This window comes from Lithobates pipiens, unplaced genomic scaffold, assembly GCF_037356315.1.
Source record: "Lithobates pipiens isolate NorthernLeopardFrog02 unplaced genomic scaffold, aLitPip1_a1.2 Scaffold_28, whole genome shotgun sequence".
Taxonomy (NCBI): Eukaryota; Metazoa; Chordata; class Amphibia; order Anura; family Ranidae; genus Lithobates; species Lithobates pipiens.
Window position 1 is genome coordinate 104,229,066 of NW_027507789.1, and position 22,934 is coordinate 104,251,999.

Here is a 22,934-nt window from a genome sequence, read left to right on the forward strand (position 1 = left end):
ATGTTCAGCGGCAAGTGAATGTATCTATGGCACACAGTGTCGGTGCCAAGATACATCTGACCACAGACACGTGGTCTAGCAAACATGGGCAGGGAAGGTATATCACTTTTACTGCCCACTGGGTGAACCTTCTGACGGCCGTCAAGCATGTAACCTGTGGCACCCGTGTAGATTTGGTTTTACCGCCACGGATTGCATGCAGGCCTGGCTCTTCTTCTCCTCCTCCTCCTGCTCCATCCTGCTCCCTCTCCTCCTCGGCTGACTCCTCCTTTTCCACTGCTAGAGTCTCTTCCGCTGCGCCGCCCAAGCTCCCCAGAACCTATTCGACATGCCAGGTGAGATGTTGCCATGCCGTGCTGCGTCTGTTGTGCCTGGAAGCCAAGAGCCACACTGGCCCGGCACTCCTTTCAGCTTTGCGGTCACAGGCAGATCAGTGGCTAACACCGCTCAATTTGACAGTTGGTAAAGTGGTGTGTGACAACGGTGCCAATCTGCTTAGCGCATTGAAACAGGGCAAAATGATGCACGTGCCATGCATGGCACACGTCTTAAACTTGGTCGTGCATCGATTCGTTATCAAATACCCTGGGGTCCAGAACATCTTGCGGCAGGCAAGGAAAATCTCGGCCCATTTCAGAAGATCTTACACGGCCATGGCTCGCCTTGCTGACATTCAGCGGCGACACAATCTGCCGGTCAGACGTCTTATTTGCGATTGCCCGACGCGATGGAACTCAACCTTCTATATGCTTGATAGGCTGCTCCAGCAGAAACGTGCAGTTAACGCCTACCTGTATGAACTCTGCGGCAGAACAGGTTCTGGGGAGCTGGGGTTTTTTTCACTGCGCCAGTGGCTGCTCATGCGCGATGCATGCAGACTTCTGCGGCCATTTGAGGAGATCACCAAACTGGTCAGTCGCAGCCATGGCGCCATCAGTGACCTGGTACCTTATGCCTTCTTTATGGAGCATGCATTGCGTCGTGTCATTGATCAAGCTGTGGAGGAGCAGGAGCGGGAAGATGAGGAAGTCGCAATGCTGGATGAATTCCCAGGAGGGCTACTCTATCTGAGACAAGTCAACAACAGGAGTCTGAAGAGGAGTCAGAGGAGGATGGTGCCGGGGCGGATGAGGAGGAGCAAGAAGAGCATGCTTTAAACCTTTCTGGGATCCCTGTTGTTGTGCGTGGATGGGGAGAGGAGAATGAAGAGGACGACATTATCCTGGATGATGAGCAGGAGCCAGGCCACCACACCGCTTCCACTTTAGTGCAAATGGGGTCCTTCATGCTCCAGTGTTTTAACAGGGACCCCCGTATAAAAAGCATAAGGGTCAAGGACCAGTACTGGGTGGCAACGTACTTAGACCCCCGGTACAAACACAAAATGGCGGAAATGTTACCGCCGTCACAGTGGGCTGTCAGAATGCAGCACTTCCAGGCCTTGCTTCGAGAAATGCTGCATTCTGCTTTTGCGTGCGCTGGCAGAGGAGCAATTCCCACTCCCAGAGAAGGAGTTGCGGGTACCAATCCAACAGCGCCTGCAAGAAGATGCCGGTTTGAAGATGTGTTGGTGACTTCGGATATGAGGTCATTCTTTCAGCCGACCCATCGACAGGTGTCATCCGGATCCAGCATCAGGGAATGCCTAGACCGTCAGGTGTCCGACTACATCGGGTTAACGGCCGATGTGGACGCTCTGAGGAGTGATGAACCCCTGGACTACTGGGTGGGCAGGCTTGACCTCTAGCCAGAGCTTGCCCAATTTGCAATCGAACTGTTGGCTTGCCCCTCATCCAGTGTCCTGTCCGAAAGGATGTTCAGCGCAGCAGGGGGATCGGGACCGATAAGCGTACTCGCCTAGCTCACGACAGTGTTAACTACCTCAAATTTCTAAAAATGAATGAGGCATGGATCTCGGCGGAATTCAACACATGTGACCAGTAGACCATGTATATGTCTATAAACAATTTTTTTAATCGAGCACACAGACCTTCTTGCTTCATTTGGCTCACTTCCTTGTCCAAAAAAAGCACACCGTACTATATGCCCATACCCTCCTGTTTGAAGAGGTTGAGCGGTGTCATATTTCTACTGGGGCTGGTTATTATGAGGGGCTCCCACCATCCCTGTTCTGTTCTGAATTCCTCCTGGGGCTGTACCTCTGCTGTGCATATTATGAGGGGCTCCCACCATCCCTGTACTATGATCATTATGAGGGGCTCCCACCATCCCTGTGCTGTGCTGACTTCCTCCTGGGGCTGCTTATTATGAGGGGCTTCCACCATCCCTGTGCTATGCTCATTATGAGGGGCTCCCACCATCCCTGTGCTGTGCTGACTTCCTCCTGGGGCTGCTTATTATGAGGGGCTCCCATCATCCCTGTGCTATTCTGACATCCTCCTGGGGCTGCTTATTATGAGGGGCTCCCACCATCCCTGTGCTGCTCTGACTTCCTCCTGGTTCTGTACCTCTGCTGTGCATATTATGAGGGGCTCCCACCATCCCTGTGCTATGCTCATTATGAGGGGCTCCCACCATCCCTGTACTGTGCTAACTTCCTCCTGGGGCTGCTTATTATGAGGGGCTCCCACCATCCCTGTGCTATGCTCATTAAGAGGGGCTCCCACCATCCCTGTGCTATGCTGACATCCTCCTGGGGCTGCTTATTATGAGGGGCTCCCACCATCCCTGTGCAATGCTCATTATGAGGGGCTCCCACCATCCCTGTGCTGTGCTGACTTCCTCCTGGGGCTGCTTATTATGAGGGGCTCCCACCATCCCTGTGCTATGCTGACATCCTCCTGGGGCTGCTTATTATGAGGGGCTCCCACCATCCCTGTGCTGTGCTGACTTCCTCCTGGGGCTGTACCTCTGCTGTGCATATTATGAGGGGCTCCCACCATCCCTGTGCTATGCTCATTATGAGGGGCTCCCACCATCCCTGTGCTGTGCTGACTTCCTCCTGGGGCTGCTTATTATGAGGGGTTCCCACCATCCCTGTGCTGTGCTGACTTCCTCCTGGGGCTGTACCTCTGCTGTGCATATTATGAGGGGCTCCCACCATCCCTGTGCTATGCTCATTATGAGGGGCTCCCACCATCCCTGTGCTGTGCTGACTTCCTCCTGGGGCTGCTTATTATGAGGGGCTCCCACCATCCCTGTGCTATGCTGACATCCTCCTGGGGCTGCTTATTATGAGGGGCTCCCACCATCCCTGTGCTGTGCTGACTTCCTCCTGGGGCTGTACCTCTGCTGTGCATATTATGAGGGGCTCCTACCATCCCTGTGCTATGCTCATTATGAGGGGCTCCCACCATCCCTGTGCTATGCTGACTTCCTCCTGGGGCTGCTTACGGTGCAGGTGTCAGTGCTGTATATCACGGTGCTGGTGTCAGTGCTTTATGTCACGCTGCTGATGTCAGTGCTCTCTATCATGGTGCTGGTGTCAGATCACTCTATCATGGTGCAGGTGTCATTGCTGTATAGCACGCTGCTGATGTCAGTGCTGTATATCACGGTGCTGGTGTCAGTGATGTATATCACGGTGCTGGTGTCAGTGCTGTATATCACGGTGCTGGTGTGAGTGCTTTATGTCACGCTGCTGATGTCAGTGCTCTCTATCACGGTGCTGGTGTCAGATCACTCTATCACGGTGCAGGTGTCATTGCTGTATGTCACGCTGCTGATGCCAGTGCTGTATATCACGGTGCTGGTGTCAGTGCTGTATATAACGGTGCTGGTGTCAGTGCTGTATATCACGGTGCTGGTGTCAGTGCTGTATATCACGGTGCTGGTGTCAGTGCTGTATATCACGGTGCTGGTGTGAGTGCTTTATGTCACGCTGCTGATGTCAGTGCTCTCTATCACGGTGCTGGTGTCAGATCACTCTATCACGGTGAAGGTGTCATTGCTGTATGTCACGCTGCTGATGTCAGTGCTGTATATCACGGTGCTGGTGTCAGATCACTCTATCACGGTGCAAGTGTCATTGCTGTATGTCACGCTGCTGGTGATCATCTCCTGCACCCTCTTCTTTGTCTACCCTGACCTTCCCTCTCCTCCATTGCCTTCATGCGCTCCACAGTCCTGAATTGTCACAACAATTTCACATATAAAAAAATAATGCTTGTAGTTGTCGATCCCAGATTCACCTCATACATGTGTTATGTCATTGGCCATGTGGTGGGACTATGTTTGCACAGCAAGTATTTATTTTGTGGCTGCAAATTTGACCTGTAGGTTTGCAAAGTTCGCCTCCCATTGAAGTCAATGGGGCCCGCCGTGAACGTTACGGTTCGCGAACTATCGGCCGCGTTCGCGGTCCGCGTTCGTGAAACGTTTCGACGGAAGTTCGTCCATCATTATTTAAGACCAGTCCATTACGACTTTGGGTGGCGGAGAGTTCACTGGGATCGTAGCATCAGGTGGTAGGATCTTCCAATCTTTTAGCAACTTGAAGCCTTTCTCCAGTGACTGTACTGCATAGATCCTGTGGTGTTTTGTAATCAGCAGCTTGGTAGGTTGCTATGATTGTGGAGTGATTTAGTCAGCGTGATGAATTACTTCCTGGTGCCAATAGTGGCTGCAGACAAATCTGTCTATAGGGTAATTCCAGATAATTTTTCGGTTAGTGTGAGGATAGCTCTTAATGCCTTCATAATTTTTTCTTTAATATAAAAGAAGTGAATCCTGGCCAGGACGTCTCTTGGGATTGTGTCTGCCAAAAAAGGTGGTTTGGGGATACGATGAGCTCTATCAATTATAAAAAAGAAACAAAATCCCCTTGTGGTGGACTTTTAAGGCACAGAAATCACATGGGAAAAATGTATCTAGTTTGAAAAATGTTTATTCAATATGATAAGTACAAAATATGAAAAAACACATAAAAAAGATGCAATAGAACAAATTTACAGTGCTGTCATCACAAACTAGTACAAGTAGTAAACCAGTAATTCTTGTATCCGACGCGTTTCAGAGCAAATGTGTGTATATCCTTCCTCAGGAGTATAATTAAGTGAGAATACTAAGTGTTAAATGAAATATTTGAAAGAAATAAGTATACAAATATGCATAAATATACAGAGACAATGGGCAGAAAAGGTGGAAAGAATCACTTACATTACATTATATATTGGGATGACAACCCTTTCAGACCATGTAGATTAAAAACATACGAATGCAAAAAGATGTTCCTAATTTTCTTGAGCCGGAGATCCAATACAGGTGGCGTGCCTTAAAAAGAGGGATGCCTAGCCTGAAAAGCTAACTCAACTCCCTCACACATAAACCCGACCCGGACCGGGAAGGCCAGGGCACCCGCTGGGGCCAAAAAGGAAAAAGTCTCTGAAATCATGAAATAGAGTAAATGAGTACATAAATCTAATTTTAGTTTTAATTGACTTTAATTTTTAATATCTAACAGAGTAAAAAAGTAGAAAACTTTAATTAATGTACAAATGTTTGAAAAACTTCTGAAATAAAAAGATTGTAAATAAAAAGATTGTAATATATTCCAAAAGAATACCTGCCAATGGTAAGAACCACTTGAGTGTACAAAGAACGTTATTTGTTGTAGAGAGCACAGTCAGCACAACTGTAGAAAAATAAATAATAAAATATTCTGATTGGTGGTATATAAAGTTATTTATATGAAGAAAAAAGTATATGTATCATGTATAATGGGCACTGACTGCAGTGACAACATTAGATGAATTCATTTATTATATATGTATTAAACTTATGTGATTGTGCCAAAATGACAAAATATATATTCAATATATATTTTTTTTAAATATGTTTTTATTCAGTAAATGCAGCACATAAGAATAATGCAAAGTACAAATACCGTGTACAATCTCTTCCTACTGAGGTACATAGTCTCGTATATCAGTACATGCAAAAGTAACACTACAGCAAACCCTGAGACATTTAAACGACATTCTCCAGCCAAGCTGGAAACAGATAACAGAAAGTATAAAACCGATACATTTGTGAGATTAAGCTTGTAAGATTAACTAACTGGTAGCCGCCCCAAAATAGGGCCTAAATATGTGAGATGAGACTGGTATAATGTAGGAGTATATCTTTTTTTTTTTTTTTTTTTTTTTTTTTTAGATTCAATGATTTTTATTGAAGTTTTCACAAATACAAAAGGATAAGATAAACTGTGACATAACCTGATATGCATTAAAACATGAAGCAGAGGATAATTTTGAGTGGTTACATTGACATAACATAACGTAAGTCATGATAAACGTGAATGAAAATATATTATTAGCAACAAACGAGCGATAAGGATATTGTGCCCCCATCTAGACACCCCATCTGGGAGCAAACTGTGTCGTAGGATGGGGGACAATACAACCACTCTTTATTTTCCTCAATATATTTTTATTGATAATTTTTCAAATATAAATAACAGTACTATAGGTTATATAAAACAACTTACATAGCAGGCTGGATATTATCATAATAAAGCTATGACCCGCCTACACAGCAATACCAGCCCTCAATATGCATTTATCATCCCCCGCCACCCCCCGCCCCATCTACCCACCCACCCAGCCCACTTCGAGCGCGCAACGCCAGTCCTGAATGCCTTAGTCATGGTCAGATATCCATATTTAAGCGAGCAGGAGAGGAGGAGACTTCATTGTATTCCCATTATAAAGATGCACCAATCTATTAATCCCCTGGCTAACCCATTCCAGAGATCTATCTATCTTGTTTAATTCGCGCAAGTGGCAATTCTGCCATAGGGGGGTGTAAGTAGTTACTCCCACATAACCCAGCTTTTGCTTTGCTTGCTGCCATACTTTCCTCATCAAGGTATTAGTAGGGCATCTATGGGTAAATGAATTAGCCTCTAGGGCTTCGGGTACTAATTTATGGGGTGTTCCCAGCAACAACAACTTATGGTTTGTAGACCCGCCCTCTTGGAGCCCTGCCCCTACTAAATGCTGGAGTTGGGCAGCCAGGAAGTATGCCCCCAGGTGGGGTATGGCTAACCCTCCCTCCGTGATGGGTAGCTGCATCGTACAGTGGTGTGAAAAAGTGTTTGCCCCCTTCCTCATTTCCTGTTCCTTTGCATGTTTGTCACACTTAAGTGTTTCGGAACATCAAACCAATTTAAACAATAGTCAAGGACAACACAAGTAAACACAAAATGCAATTTGTAAATGAAGGTGTTTATTATTAAAGGTGAAAAAAAATCCAAACCATCATGGCCCTATGTGAAAAAGTGATTGCCCCCCTTGTTAAAACATACTATAACTGTGGTTGTCCACACCTGAGTTCAATTTCTCTAGCCACACCCAGGCCTGATTATTGCCACACCTGTTCACAATCAAGGCATCACTTAAATAGGAGCTGCTTGACACAGTAAGGTCCACCAGAAGATCCTTAAAAGCTACACATCATGCCGAGACCCAAAGAAATTCAGGAACAATTGAGAAAGAAAGTAATTGAGATCTATCAGTCTGGAAAGGGTTATAAAGCCATTTCCAAAGCTTTGGGAATCCAGCGAACCACAGTGAGAGCCATTATCCACAAATGGCGAAGACATGGAACAGTGGTGAACCTTCCCAGGAGTGGCCGGCCGCCCAAAATTACCCCAAGAGCGCAGCGACGACTCATCCAAGAGGTCACAAAAGACCCCACAACAACGTCCAAGGAACTGCAGGCCTCACTTGCCTCAGTTAAGGTCAGCGTTCATGCCTCCACCATCAGGAAAAGACTGGGCAAAAATGGCCTGCATGGCAGAGTTCCAAGGAGAAAACCACTGCTGAGCAAAAAGAACATCAAAGCTCGTCTCAATTTCTCCACAACACATCTTGATGATCCCCAAGACTTTTGGGACAACATTCTGTGGACCGATGAGACAAAAGTGGAACTCTTTGGAAGGTGTGTGTCCAAGTATATCTGGCGTAGAAGGAACACTACATTTCATAAAAAGAACATTATACCAACAGTAAAATATGGTGGTGGTAGTGTGATGGTCTGGGGCTGTTTTACTGCTTCAGGACCTGGAAGACTTGCCGTGATAAAAGGAACTATGAATTCTGCTGTCTACCAAGAGATCCTGAAGGAGAATGTCCGACCATCTGTTCGTGTACTCAAGCTGAAACGAACTTGGGTTCTGCAGCAGGACAATGATCCTAAACACAACAGCAAGTCCACCACCGAATGGCTGAAGAAAAACAAAATGAAGACTTTGGAGTGGCCTAGCCAAAGTCCTGACCTGAATCCTATTGAGATGTTGTGGTATGACCTTAAAAAGGCCGTTCATGCTCGAAAACCCTCTAATGTAACTGAATTAGGACAATTCTGCAAAGATGAGTGGGCCAAAATTCCTCCAGGACGCTGTAAAAGCCTCATTGCACGTTATCGCAAACGCTTGGTTGCAGTTGTTGCTGCTAAGGGTGGCCCAACCAGTTATTAGGTTTAGGGGGCAATCACTTTTTCACACAGGGCCATGATGGTTTGGATTTTTTTTCACCTTTAATAATAAACACCTTCATTTACAAATTGCATTTTGTGTTTACTTGTGTTGACCTTGACTATTGTTTAAATTGGTTTGATGTTCCGAAACACTTAAGTGTGACAAACATGCAAAGGAACAGGAAATGAGGAAGGGGGCAAACACTTTTTCACACCACTGTATGTAACCCTATCCGGGCATGCCTCTTTTTCCAAATTAAGTCCCGGATAAGCGAATCTATGCTTTGGAACCATTTCTGGTTAATCCAGATTGGGGAGTTGTGTAAAATATAAAGTATTTGAGGCTGCCAAAGCATTTTTATTAGGCTGCAGCGGCCCGCCACTGAGAGAGGGAGGCCGCACCATCTATTAAGTTTCGTCTTCATTTTCAGCAATAATGGAGCTAGATTTTCATTGGGATATTGGTTTACATCACCAGATATCCAGATACCCAGGTACTTCAACTTAGTCACCGTCTCCAGACCTACAGTCACTGGCAACGCCCTCTGATCTCCAGGTCTAGGCAATAGCAGGAGAGCTGATTTGCCCCAATTGATCTCTAGACCAGATTGTTGGCCAAACTCTCCCATCAACTGCACTACTCTATTCAGGGTAGAGTCCACATTTCCAATAAAAAACAGGACATCGTCCGCGAATAGAGCAATTTTTTCTTCTTCCCTACCCCGACGGAATCCCTGGATGTCCGGACAAGATCTTACTAGGACCGCCAGGGGCTCCATGGCCAATACAAATAGGAGGGGGGACAGCGGACACCCCTGTCTTGTACCTCTCTCCAGCTGGAATGTTTCAGAAAATTCGGTGCCCATCTTGATTTTGGCCCTAGGTTTATTATACAGTAGTTTTATCCACTGGATAAATAAGGGGTCAAAGCCAAACCTCTCTAACACGTTCCACAAATAACCCCATTCCAGGCTGTCGAAGGCCTTAGTGGCGTCTAGTGCTAAAATAGCTCCCAATCCCACATTGTCTCTGGGTATTTGGATATTGAGGAAGACTCGTCTGATGTTAGCGCTAGTTGACCTACCCGGGATAAATCCCGACTGGTCTGGGTGTATTAATTTGTGGATATATGTATTTAACCGAGTTGCTAATGCCTTGGCTAATATTTTAATATCCGAGCATAGTAGGGATATCGGCCGGTATGATGGGGCTTCCTGGGAATCCTTCCCCTCCTTCAGAGTTAAGATAATATTGGCCTCTAGCATCGAGGCAGGGAGTTCACCCGCTTCCAATGCATAGTTCAATGTCGCCAAGAGTTCTGGCAATAGCACCTCCCCATAGCATTTGTAGATTTCTACTGGCAAGCCATCTGGCCCTGGAGATTTATCGTTAGGCATTGCAGCCACTGCATTTTTTAACTCCTCCAGCGTGAGCGGTGACTCGAGGGATAATTTGTCCTCTATTGACAATGTTGGGATTGTTGTCTGAAGTAAAAAGTCAGTGGCTAGATTACCACGACCCTGGATGGCGGATTTATATAAGTTTTTATAACAATCCTGAAATACCCTCATGATCGCAGGGGGGCTAGAAACTAGGTCACTTTTTGGGGTCTTAATTACCTGAGCTACTGTTGGCGCACCATTAGTTTGGACCAAAAGGGAGAGGGCTCTACCCACCCTCTCTCCTTCGCCAAAGTAGTGCTGGCGCTGGAATATCCGCTTATTCTCTGCTTTTTTTAAAAGAGCCATTTTATAGACTTGTTGACTGGCCAACCATTCCTGCTGGCTTACAGTCGATGGAGCTACTATATATGCTTGCTCCGCCTGAGTTACTTTGTTTCTTATTACTAGGTCCTGTTCTTGGGCTTTCTTCTTAATTGTTGCGACTTGTTGTATTAGTGTACCCCTGATATAGGCTTTTAGAGAATCCCAAACTATACCAGGAGGGGCGGAGCCCCTATTTATTTGAAGAAATTCCCCTAACTTATCCTGAGAAGGACTTGAGCCACCCATTAGTACCAACCAGCCAGGATTTATCCTCCACTCCCTTAGACCTGTTCTAGCGCCCAAAAGCACTGTCATCGACAGGGGGGAATGGTCTGAGATCCCTCTTGCCCCATATTCTATATCCTGTACTACCTCTGCAGCTTCTGTATTCCCCAGCACCATGTCAATTCTTGATAATGTACAATAGGTACTGGAGAAGCAGGAGTACTGCCTTGCTTGGGGATGACGTATTCGCCATAGGTCATTTAGTCCTATTTCGGAGACAAACCCCTGCAAACGCCCTATTCTAGCCCCAGCTGGTGCAGGGAATCTGTCCATATGGCAGTCCATTGTTTCGTTGAAATCGCCTGCTACTATCCATGGGACACCCGGCTTATCTAGGCAAAACGACAGTAATTTAAACATTACCTCCAACTTGAAGGGAGGGGGTATATAAATATTGGCTAAGATATAATGCTGCCCGCACAACTGGCCATATAGGAAAACAAATCTCCCCTCTTTGTCAATAGAAGACTCCTTACACAGGAATTGCGTGCCCCTCTTAACAAAAACACTCACCCCTCTAGAGTATGATGTATAAAAGGAGTGGTAGTATGCCGAAAACTTCCGATTGTTTAACAGTGGGGCTGTGCTAGGGGTTAGGTGCGTCTCTTGGAGAAAAAGCAAACCAGGGCCCCCCCTCGCTGTTTCCAACATGACTGCTGCCCTCTTTTTTGGTTCACCCAGCCCCCTCACATTCCATGAAATAATATGTACACTACCCATGAGTGTTGAAAATTTTTATCTCAGGCGGGGGGAGGGGGGAAGGGGAGGAGGGGGCCCGCTCTCCCACAACGGCCCCCCCCCCCACCCGATACCGTTGCACCAGCAATGCGCGCCCGAAGTACCCCCCACAACCCCACTACCCACCCACTCCCCCCCCACCCATCCTCCCTCCCTACCCCCACCCCCTACCCGCCCAACAGGGCCACCCCTAGGGGTCGCTATTGTGGCCCGATTTACCATGCTCACAAAAACCCTGGACGCCCCACCCCGCTCCCCCTACTCACCCGATTTACCTGGAAACACCTGACCTCCCCAGGTTTCCACCCCTCAGCCTCACTCGTCCCCGCCACTTAAGATAATTGCTAAATAGCTTAGGCCCAAGCTAAGCTACCATTGCGTCCAACTTTACAGGGAAAAGATAACAAGAAAAAAAAAAAAAAAAAAAAACCCCTTCACTCTACATAGTGCCTTATCAATAAATTAACATATTATAAACTGTGCTTTATCAGTGCGCCTATTTCATATTTTCACTGTCACCCCCTCCCAATTACTATTCAAATCATGTGCTACGCTCAAAAAGAGGATGACTAAAAACTTCCGCTCCCTTCAGTGCTAGCCCCTATAACGCTTACCTACTAAACCTTTATAGTGATATTTATGCTATGTTGTACTTTTCATACCAACTCCCTACTACCCCTTCCTTACTGATAAGTAAATTCATAGTGCCATTCCTCACCCTAAAAGCTAACTACTATATTAAACATTCCATATTTGTGCTTAATAAAATTATTTCTCGTGAGAATATTGTACAGTCCTCGTCCAAAGCAAGAGGCATAAAAAAAAAAAAAAAAAAAAAAAAAAAAAAAAAAGGGGGGAAAGTCCTGGTTGTACTAAAGGAGCTAGAGATCCTTTTCATGCTTCTCCAGCCATTTTACCCCTTCGTCTGGGGTGCCAAAAAAAAAAGTTGAACCCAGAGCGGTTATACGTAACCGGGCAGGGTACAGCAGGGCATAGCTTATCTTGTGTTTTTGAAGAATACGCTTGATGGAAATGAACTCTGCTCTCTGCTTCTGTAGGTCTGGTGAAAAGTCTGGGTAGAACGAAACCCTAGTCCCTTTGTAAAAGATGTCTCTCAGTTCCCTGGTCCTACGCATCAGGATACTACGGTCATTATAGTTCACAAGTCTCAATATCAATGGCCTAGTGCGGCCCTCTGGTGGTCGAGGCTTTATGGGGACTCTGTGGGCCCATTCTATGGCGAAATGTGGAGTAAAAGGGGTTTCGCCCAGGAGTTCCCTAAACCAATTTTCCAGAAAGTTTATAGGGTTAGTGCCCTCACTCCCCTCTGGGAGACCAATCAGGCGAACATTGTTCCTGCGATTCCTATTTTCCATTGCGTCTAGTTGCAGTGCCTGTATATCTATTTGTTTCTGTAGCCCTTTTATTTTTTTTGTAATGGAAAGAGCTCGTCCTCAACCGTGCTTAATCTTCCTTCTAGGACCGTAGTTCTTTCCATTGTATTGCTCAGTAATTGACCCATAGAATCTAGTTCAGTTTTAATACTACTTAGCTGGTTATCGAGGCCACCTATAGAAACTTTGCATTCATTAACTGCTTGCAGTATGTCGCGTAGTGTAGGTTCCCCATTCTCTATCAGAGGGAATTCCGCTGGGGCTATTGTGTTGTGTGCTGTCTTGCTTGCTGCTACAGCTAAGTCATTCACCTTGCTTGCACTAGGTGAGCGTCCTGAGTTTGATGTTAGTTGGCTGATACTTCTCCTTTCCGGAGCACCCCCCTGTATCTTTGTTTGTCCTGCTGGCTGGTGAGGCCCCCTTCTGGTAGGGGAGGTTGCATGGGCAAAGCGTTCAAGTTTTGCAGCTGTTGCGGCAGATGTCTGGTTTGCTTTTTCTTTGGCGGCCCGAGTTTTTTGGTTCCCCTCGCTAAGCAGGCCATCCTCGTTAACCCGTTTACTAAGCATGGTGTTACAGCTGGGGATAATAGTATTGCTAGAAAAGCACCCCAAGCAAAAAACGAAAAACAAGGAGGGGGGGAGGAATAACCAATGGGAGGGGAGGGGGGCTAATTTGCTGCCAATAAAGGGCTAGGGACCCAATGGGAGCACTATTTCCAAACGGTTAACTTTTATTTATATAGTCCGTCTAAGCGATATAGCACCATGCAGTACAATGCAGCTTAATTAATATAATGACCTCAAACCCAAAGTGCGCTCCCCTGGTCATACCAAAAAAAAAAAAAGACAATTTTTTCACCAACACTGACACTGTCTAAAGAGGGGAAGAAAGGAACGCTATATTAGCAGATAAAAGCAGACTTGAACATGGGCATTATCCAATTCACACTCACTGCTCGCATTTAACTTCTTCCCAATAGAGTGTCAGCTTTACACAATTAGGTTGGCTCAGTGCATCATACTATGAACACAGCAATGCAGTCATATAGAAAGGAGAGGGGGGGAGAGGGTTTCCACCAGCTGTATCATGGCAGGGCTGCCAAGCCATACGATGTCCTCCGGCTGACCCAAGAGCCTGGCAGCCTCTACCTCCCCAGCGATTAGTATAACAGTTTAATAATCCATATAGCTGGAGCTGGAACTGTTCATTGGACATTCAGATGCGTTCAGATGCACATTCCCGTCTCCTGCACCCTCCTCTTTACTTCCCACTCCCCCACAGCTCTCTCCCGCATTACCGTATGTCTGAGCAGTTGCCTTAGGCTTCACCGGCTTCACCGAGGCTCCTCAAGCGCACTCCACTTGCTGCATTCTTCTGTTTTGCAGGCTGCCTGCTCTGCCGGATTGCTGCAGCAGGCTCGCGATATACTGGGACCACTATGCAGGGACCGACGGGTTCCCACGAGTTCCTTTAGTTCCCTCCTCGTACCTCGCCGCTGACCGGCCGAATCCCGGGCTCGCGATAGTACGAGTGCCCGCGAGAACTCCCTCTGCTAGCTCCAACGTCACATGCGCTGTATCAAACGGGTTGGTGGTTTCCTCGAGCTCAGGGATGGGGAGGCCACTATGTTAAACACGGCGCACCGCTACCATTACCAGGCCGATTTCATCCCATCAGGGGAGAGTGAGGGGAGACGAGACCAGCGCGCCCAGCACTCACTCACTCACTCCCACATCCGACCACGCCCCAATGTAGGAGTATATCTAGTCTGAACTTAGGTAGAGGACAGGTAGTTCATATCCCCCTACACTCACCCCTACAGGGCTCATGCTGTGAGAGTAGAGGAAAGCTGGAGCAGGACAGCAAGCATAGAAGAGCCCTGTCGTCAGTATACGTCTCCACTGATTCCAATCATCAATGTGGTACGTCTCTAGCTAATTCTTATTCACAGCTGTTTGGTCATAGCATTCCATAGCGTTGTGATGACAAAAGGATAGAGGGATAGTGAGGAGGGTATAGGGGTATAGGGGGTAAGGCAGGGAGAGGGAGGGGTGCTTTGTCCTAAGTGGAAACTCAGTGTACTTGGGGGAAGCGTATACCGTTACAGTATTAGAGCATTTATTTTCTCAGGTCAGGCTATAACTCGTCTAGCAATGTCTTGCATTCTGTGGATGCACGAAAATGTAGCCAACAGGCCCAAACTGTGGTAAACTTTGGCGAAGTGCCATTAAGTTGGTGAACAAGTTCTTCCATTTCCATTGTTCGCCCCACTCGACGAATCCAGTCCCCTACAGTGGGGGGAATAGTTTATTTCCAGCGAGTGGGAAGACACATTTTTGCTGCATTCACAAGGTGCAAGACAAGGGATTTCCTATATTGCTTCTGTGGTATGGAGGCGTGATGGAGTAAATATTGTGCAGGGGTAAATTCCAAGGTATAGGTTGTTATTTTAGAAATTAGTTGGTGTATGGCTGTCCAATACGGTTGGATACCGGGGCATTCCCACCAGACATGCAATAACGTCCCCTCCATAGTCTTGCATCTCCAGCACGTGGACGGTGTGTTAGGGTAAAATTTGTGCAACATGTCTGGTGTTCTGTACCACCTGGAGTAAAGTGTATACCCGTTCTCCTGGACCGACACATTCCGAGAGCCCTTGTGTATATGTAGCAGAATGTTTTCCCAGTTTTCCCGTGTTAGCTCTAAGTTCAGCTCCTCTACCCATCTGGTATTGGCAGGTTCATTTAAACTGTTTGCCTTAGGGAAGAGGAGTGCGTAAAGTTCAGAGATTAAATGCCTTTGTGGTTCTTGTCTGTTGCATATTTCTTCGAAATGTGTGAGTTCCCTACTCCATTGTGACTTAAGAGGCGTACTTGACAGGAAGTGCTTTATCTGGAGGTAATTGAAGAAGGGAATGTGCCTGTCCGGGAATTTTTCCGGGAGGGAATGGAAGGAGATTAAATCTCCCCTCTCAAAGAAAGATCCAGCTCTTAAGACATCCTGTTGTGTCTGGTCTGTTGGCTGTCGTGTAGGGATGCCTGGAGGAAAGTCTGGGTTGTATTCTAGCGGGGAAAGTGGGCCAGGAGTAGAGGAGAGTTTAAATTTTTGACACGTGTGTAAGGTCGACCCTATCAATGGATGGGAGTTAAGTGTGTGTGAGATAGAAAGGGGGTTCAGCCAAGGGAGAAGTCTGATCGGGATGCGGGCGGCTGTTTCTTCTATGTCCACCCAAGCTTTGGCTTGCCTGTGAACATGCCAATCCACGATTCTGGTTAGCTGGCATGCCCAATTGTACTTTTTTAGGTCGGGGACTCCCAGTCCGCCTTGCAATTTGGGCAAAGTCAGCTTTCCCCATCTTATGCGTGGATGCCTGTTAGTCCATATAAACTGAGAGCTTAGGGCTTTGTATGTGGCAAAAAAAGCATGAGGGAGTTTGATCGGAATTGTCTGCATGAGATACAAGATCCTGGGGCGAACATTCATCTTCAGGATCGAGGATCTCCCAAACCATGAAATTGTGTGTTTAGTCCAATTTTGTAGGTCTTGTCTGATAGCATTTAATAGGGGTAAAAAGTTTCGAGGGTAGAGTTCTGACAGTTTTGTTGGGAGCTGAATTCCCAGATAAGTTATAGCGTGTCTTTCCCAACCGAACGGGAAGTTCAATTTGCATTGTGTCAGCACGTTTTCAGGAAGAGTAATATTAAGGGCCTTCGATTTACTGTAATTAATCTGTAAGTTGGCTATTGATTTAAAAAGTGCTAGATCCTGGAGTAGATTTGGTATTGTGATGATCGGCTCCGTAAGGAACAAGAGTACATCGTCAGCATATGCTGCCACTTTGTACTCTTTGTCGTTTATCCGGATCCCCTTAATGTCTTCGTTCAGTCGGAGTTTATGTAACATGGGTTCTAATGTAAGGATGAAAATGAGGGGAGATAAGGGGCAACCCTGTCTGGTCCCGTTGGACAGGGAGAAGGCATCCGACAGGTGACCGTTCGCTCTAATTCTGGCCGTGGGGGATGAGTATAGTGCAGTGATGAATTGCATTGTGCGTTCTCTAAAACCCATTTTACAGAGCGTTGCCATCATGTAATCCCACGCCACCCTGTCAAATGCCTTCTCCGCGTCCAACGAGAGGAGAAAGCCTGGTTTACGGGATGTGGATAGCCACTGATGTATGCTGATTGCCTTTAAGGTATTATCCCGGGCCTCACGGCCCGGGACAAAGCCTACCTGGTCCAGGGATATCAATGATGGGAGTAAATCCGCGTACACACGGGCGGACTGTATGGCCTACTTAGTCCGTCTAAACACATTTCAGCGGACAGTCCGCTCGTGTGTGTGCTTCAACTGACTTTTTCAGCGTGCAGTCTGGCGTACTAAGTATTTCGGATTTTTCGAAATACTGTCCGTCATACTTTGGTTTCAGCGGACAATCCGCTCGTCGGTAGGCTAGTTCGACGGACTAAGAATGGCGCATGCTCAGAAAGGATTTACACGGCGAAAGGTTGCATTGCTGTGTATTGGACTTCCTATTTCTAGTCCCGTCGTACGTGCTGTACACGTCATCGCGCAAGCTTTCGACGGACTGTTTGTGCATCCGTGTGTGGTCAAGTCCGTTCATTCGAAAGTATGACGGACTGTCCGTCGGATTGTATGACGGACTAAGTAGGCCATACAGTCCGCCCGTGTGTACGTGGCTTATGGGGAGTATGCGATTCGCTAGGATTTTGGCGTAAATCTTCATGTCAACGTTGATAAGCGAGATGGGTCTGTAGTTGGTCACCAATGATTCATCCTTCCCTGGTTTGGGGATCACTGTGATATGGGCCTCAAAAAGGTCCGCGTGCATTACAGGGGAATTTGGGAGATTATTGAAGGTGTCTAAAAGGTGAGTGATCAAGGTTTCAGAAAATGTTTTATCATATAGGGTTGAGAGGCCATCGGGGCCTGGGCTCTTGCCCGGTTTTAGCTGTTTAAGAGCCTCCTGTATCTCTTCCCCAGAGATCGGTCTGTCTATGTCAGCTGCCGCGTCTGCAGAGATAGGTCCCGGGCAATGGTCCGTCAGAAAGTCCGAAATCAACCGGTTTCTGTCCTGTTGGGATCCTGCCTGGTGGGTGGGTGGGAGATTATAGAGCTTTGAGTAATATTGTTTAAACTGATCTACAATACCAGAAGGGGTTTCTATTTTGTTACCTGAGGGGTCAGTGATTTGATGTATCGTCGCCCTTGCTTTTTTTGGATCGCCCTAGCCAATAATTTTCCCGCCTTATTGCCAAATTCATAATAATTCCTTTGCATAAGTACATATTTTCGTCTGATCGGTTTCCCTAATTCCTCCAGAAGATCCTCTCTGGTTTGCTGAAGTTCGGCTAGTGTGTTCTCAGCCAATGTTTGCTTGTGTTTCTGTTCTAAAAAATGAATGCGTTTAGACAACTCGTCTATACCTATAATCCTAGCCTTCCTTTTCTGAGCTGCCAGGGACATGAGTTCCCCCCGAATCACACATTTGTGCGCCGCCCATCTAGTGGAAGGGTGTATTTCCTCCACCGCGTTGTCTTTGAAATATTGCAAAAGGCACGTTCTGAGTTTATGAACAATGTCCAAGTCGTTTAGCAAGGAGTTGTCCAAGCGCCAGGTATAGGGCTTCGTGGGTCGAGTGGGAAAGGAAATGGTGGCCGTTATTGGGTGGTGGTCCGATAATATCATAGGGCCAATGTCAGCTGCTATCAAGGAATCTAAATTTACTTGTGACAAGAAGAAGTAGTCAATCCTCGTATATTTGTTGTGTGGGGGGGAGTAATAAGTAAAGTCCTTAACTGCCGGGTGGAGCGTCCGCCAGGTATCATGAAGGGTCAGTGTGGAAAGTTGAGTCTTGATGGCACGAAGTGCCCTATAGGTTATAGAGGAGGAGCCCGAGGAGGAATCTAGCGCAGGGGACAGGGCAAGGTTGAAATCCCCCCCAACCACCAACATGCCTTTAAAAAAGGAGGTGAGTTGTCGCATTGTGTTTCTGAAGAAGGGCACTTGATGTTTGTTTGGCGCATATAGATTAGCTAACGTGATATCTCGGCCAAATAGTTTTCCCTTCAGAAAAATGTATCGGGCCTCTGTGTCGATAAGCGTATCCTCTACTTGGATGGGGCAGTTCTTGGAGATGAGGATTGATCATCCTTTGGATTTCGCGGATGGGTTGGTGGCATGAAACTCTGTGGTATATTGGGACAAACAAAATGTGGGGGTTTTATCCCTTTTAAAGTGTGTCTCTTGTAGAAAGACAACATCAGCTTTAGCCTTTCTAAGGAGGAGCATAAGTTGCGACCTTTTTTCTGGTGTATTAAGTCCTCTGGCGTTGAGTGAGTACAGCCTGACCTGAGGTGGTGAGGTATCGTTGCGAGTGGAATGCATTGTGCAAGACCGTTGCCCAGTTCCGCAAAGTTAGAACGTTAAATCCAGGGGGGGGAGGGAAAGGAGGGGGAGGGACTGTGAGGGGATAGAAAGGTGTGGACAGGATGGGTGTCAAGTAGACTACCCGACGGCAACCGTAGGGATCGAAGACCAGCTCCTTCTCAATAGGACCGGTGCCTTGAAGGTTATGGTGCCGAGACCGTAGGAGCCCTTTTATCTACAGGGCCCCTCTGTCTAAGTCACCGTGTTGGGGTTGCACTGGAGTCCTCGGGAGAAACTGAAATCAGTTATCTGGGTGGATCGCCAATGTCCAGCCCCTCTGTAGCCTTATAACTCTATGATATAAAACGGAAGCATGACACCTGCATAATAAGCAGCGGGTAACCACTCGGATGCGTTATTAGTAGCAGCCTCTTGCCTCTCACTGACACAACATTAGAGTCTCATATATATAAACCCCCACTAGTTATATTTTAACAGTGGCTGCTGCTTGAAAGTGCACGAACTACATGAGCTAAATGAAGGACAGAAACCAAGGTCGACTGTAAACAATTAATGACATTGGTCAATAATGGGTGACCGTTAGACTGTGAGCAGAACATTCTATCGACTTTGACTAGAAACATAAAAATAAACATTAAACTGAAAAATAACTGAAATTGCCTCTCGGGGAGTGAACCTCTCCCCGACTGCTAGTGTCTTTGAAAGGTGTTCCCCCCTACGGGCCCCAGCCGTGTGCGAGATTTACCCCGAGACGAGAACACCAATTCCAAAGCGTAAACCTATTGTGAAGACTTAACCCATGCAATCATATCTGCAGGTGAGATGTAGTGGGCGCGCGGACTCGCCGGTCCGAATCCGTGCCCCCCACCCCCCACAAAGTGCGGTCGAGGCAATCAAGCCAAAACCCTGGGGAAATACTAGGCCGACCATAAGATCAGAAATTCCTTCAGCCATGAATGCAGGGTGGTCTATTATGTTCCCTGCAGCTTGTCAGGGGCCTAAAGATTTCGCTAGGCATTCTAAGCTATCATTAACAATAGATATGAAGGACACAATCTTTGCAAAATAATGTTTCGTCTTTTCCCATGGCTAATATCACTAGCCAGAGAGGGCATGCCAGGAATAAGGAAGCAAAGTGCATTGTCAGCGAAAAGTCATGTTGTCACACGAGCAGGGGGTGGGGGGGAGGGGAATCAAGGATCCCTGTCTTGTGAGACTACCCAGCCATCCTCTCGTGGAAGTCTATTGAGGTAACTAAAATGTCACAGCAAGGGATCATTAGTATACTTTGGAGCTTAATACCTTGCTTTAATTGTAATCCGGCATACCCCCTCTAGCTCCCATTTATAAACCCCCCCCCCCCCCCTTAAAGCATTACAGTACTAGGGGGACGTGCAGAATAAAAAAAAAAAAAAATAAAAAAAAATAAATAAAATAAAAATAGTGATACAGTACATGGGCATAGTGTAATAATGTCCCCTGCTTTTGTAGCAGCCGTGGCATAGTGACGTTTGTAATAAGTCTTGTGTGCCGGGCCCAAACACACTGCAAGCTAGGCCAAATTTGACCATTCCTCAAAAATTGCAGGGGCTCTGAGAGCAAAGAGTACAATTTCAAATAGGGTATAAACAACAACAAAAAAAAAACGGATGAAGAAGATGGCAGGGGTGGAATCACTCATCTGCGTGTTTCTTTCACAGTCCCGGTGATTGTCTGCGATACTCCTCTCGGTCCCGCCGTGAGCGTGGCGATGCAGAAGGGCTATGCCTGTTGCGAGAATCCCGCCTTGGAGGCTGGTTTCTGTTCCTAGATATGGACCAGTGTCTGCGGTATCTGCTGGGTTGGGCTTCCATCGGCTCCTCGTGTCCTCTTTCTCTGCTGGGTGGACGCCTGGGACGGAATGCTGCATACCAGCTGGGCACTTCAACCTGCGGAATGTCCAAAGTGGCACAAAAAGACGGTAATTCCTCAGGGACACGTAAGGCCGCAGTGCGGCCATGATGTGAGGCCGCGAGATCAAAGGGGAACTTCCACTTGTACTGTATACCTTTAGCCCGCAGGGCATCAAGTAATGGCCTCAGATCCCTGCGGTGCTGGAGCGTGATACCTGATAAATCTTGATACAGATGAATAGTAGCACTGCCATGTGAGAGCTGAATCCGATTACGGGCCTTGCGTAGTATGTCCTCCTTTAGTCTGTAATCTACCAGACAACAGACTACATCGCGTGGGGGGGTCGGTGTCACGACCCTTAGGCCGTAACGCCCTGTGTATTCTTTCTATAGCCACCGGTGTCTGCGCTGGTCTGTCAAGGAGATCGTTAAACAGGCCCACAACCGTTGCCTCAAGTTGGTCCGAGTCTACCGACTCTGGTAGGCCCCTCACCCGCAGGTTGTGTCTTCTCCCCCTATTGTCTAAATCCTCCTGATGGCGTTGGAGGTCTCTCAGTTGAAGGGTGTGGGTGTCAATTGTATGGGTGACTTTACGGAGGACATTGTCGTGCTGCACTGTCCTTTTCTCTACATCTTGTACCCGGTCCGCAATGGCGCGTATGTCTAGCCTCAGATCCACTATGGCCGCAGAGAGGGTCTCCTTTATGTCTGCCGCCACTGACTTCAAATCGAGCAGGCTCGGGTGTTGTTGTGCGCTAGGATGAGTTCCTTGGTAGGAGATCGTCCCGCTATGTGGAGCATACGGCGGTGAGGAGAGCGGGGCCTGTGTGAGCGTGATGCGGGAGGCCGCCATATTGTCCCGCTGAGAGCGGAACATGTCGGGCAAAGTCTGGCTGAGGGTACCTTGTTGCCACCTCGGCGAGCGGGAGCGGGATGCCGACGAGGTCCGGGAGGCTGTGCCCATTGTCTCTGGTGCTGTGGAGCAGTGTTATGCTTCCGTGTAGGCAAACGGGCTGGATCGCGGCGGGAGCTCAGCTCTCAGGCAGCCATTCACTCCCGAGGTCAGGCCACGCCCCATATTCAATATATTTAATACTCAATATAAACTCGGCATCAGATGACAGAAGGTTTAACAGGAAAGGAAAAACATATATGATTGAAGTTGCAGAGTGTCTATGTGCAAAAAAGCACATAGGCTGCATGATCAAAAAGCTGGTCAAAAAAAAAAAATGTGATAGGGGTATAAACAAATAGGGATAAAGAGCCCGGTTTCTTCCATCAAAATGCAGACAGAAAAAAAGCAAAGAAAAAAGCAAAGAAAAATGCCAGATTCCTACCTATTGAACTCGTGACTGTTCACTCCAGCATCCAGCACAGAACTGACATGGATGCCAGAGAGAGCAGCCATATGAGTATGTCTGTCCTTCCCATTCCAATCAGCCAGAATCAGCAACAGCTGATCTGGCTAGAGAGGAAACGGGGGAGGGGCGGGGTCTATTTCAAAAGACCCCCTGAGCCGTGCACATGCAATATTAAATTGGTTTATTATATATTTGTTGAACTTTTGTGATTGTTCTAAAAATGACAAAATATATATTCAATATATTTTATATTCAATATAAACTCACCATCAGATGACAGAAAGTTTGACATGAAAGAAAAAACATGTGATTGAGGATGCAGAGAGTCTATGTGCAAAAAGCACATACAGTATGCTGCATGATCAACTGGCTAGTTAGAAAAGTGAATAGACAATGTAGTAAAGATATGAACAAAAGGGATAATGAGCCAGATTACCACCCATCAAAATGCAGACAAAAAAAGGAAAAAGCCAGATTCTTACCTATTGAACTTGTGACCGTTCACACCAGCATCCAGCACAGAACTGACATGGATGCTAGAGACAGCTGATCTGGCTAGAGAGGAAAAAAAGGGGGGAGGGCAGGGTCTGTTCCAAAAGGCCCCCTGAGCCGTGCTTGCACAGCCACGTCCACAGCGCACACTCAATG